Source organism: Oryx dammah, unplaced genomic scaffold (genome assembly GCF_014754425.2).
Source record: "Oryx dammah isolate SB20612 unplaced genomic scaffold, SCBI_Odam_1.1 HiC_scaffold_23, whole genome shotgun sequence".
Classification (NCBI taxonomy): Eukaryota; Metazoa; Chordata; class Mammalia; order Artiodactyla; family Bovidae; genus Oryx; species Oryx dammah.
The window spans coordinates 57,969,899-57,971,176 of NW_024070207.1; positions in this window are offsets into that span (position 1 = coordinate 57,969,899).

Here is a 1,278-nt window from a genome sequence, read left to right on the forward strand (position 1 = left end):
GCCTTCCATGTACTTACATGTGCAAGAACATGTGTGAGTACATGTGACACAGACTGGACATGCTTTATGGGCATGGCATACCTCACTATGACCTCCAGGTGGCTAGCATACCCTCCACTCTGCTCTGTCTGTTCCTGAACTTCTCTTCAAAGAATTATCAGCTGTGCATCTCATTTTATAGAGAACTGTTATTGTGAAGCATGGAATAAACTTATTTCCATCAACCCATACAGCTTGCTATATTGCTACTGCCAGGTGGACAGAAGGGAGAGGCAGGGAGATTTGCAGCCTAACAGGTTCATTCCTTCACCTAATCATTCTTTGAACACATATTTCTGAGCCTGCCATGTGGAACAGAAGGCAGACACATTCTGTACTCTCATAGAGCTCACCATCCAGGGTGGACGGTTCTACTGTAACACAAAGGAGTCTCTTACATGGAAAGGGATAATAGTAAGCACACTGCCTTGGAGACAGAGCCCAGTTCAAATCCTGACACCACCACTCTGAGACTTTGAGCACTCAGAGGGTCAGATTTCTCACTTCTAAAATAAAGATGGCTATAACAGCATAACTGGAACACGGGAAACCAGGGCAGAGTGGACAGTGATGGGCTAGGAGAGGTAGGTGTGATCAGGACAGGTGGAACCTCTGTTCTATTCCTACTTTTTAACTAGAAACACCTTCATGAATGTGTTTGATCTGAAAATGCTCTCCCAGTGGAGAGCCAGGAGTGATTATATTTTAATAGATATTTTGGTTCCGTGTATTTTATTCTATGCAAATTATACCTTAATCTCAAAAAAGAAATGTGATACCACTATACACTGAGCAGAGTGGCAAAATTTAGACTAATGATAATAAATCTCAGACAGGATATGAAACAACAGGAACCCTCCATCACTCCTGGTGGGATAGTAAATGGTATAAAACTTTGGGGAAAGCATTTGGTAATATCATGAAGTTGAAGACATGCATGCTGAATGGCCCAGGTACCCTGGTGGCTTAGATGGTAAAGAATCTGCCTGCAATGCAGGAGACCCAGGTTTGATCCTTGAGTGGGGAAGATCCCCTGGAGAAAGGAATGGCAACCCACTCCAGCATTCCTGCCTGGACAATTCCATGGATAGAGAAGCCTGGCAAGCTATAGTCCATAGGACCACTGCAAAGAGTCATACACGACTGAGTGACTAACACACTAATGCTGAATGGCCTGGCAATTACATACGTAGATATACCCTTGAGAGACAAGTACAATAATACTCCCAATAATCAACT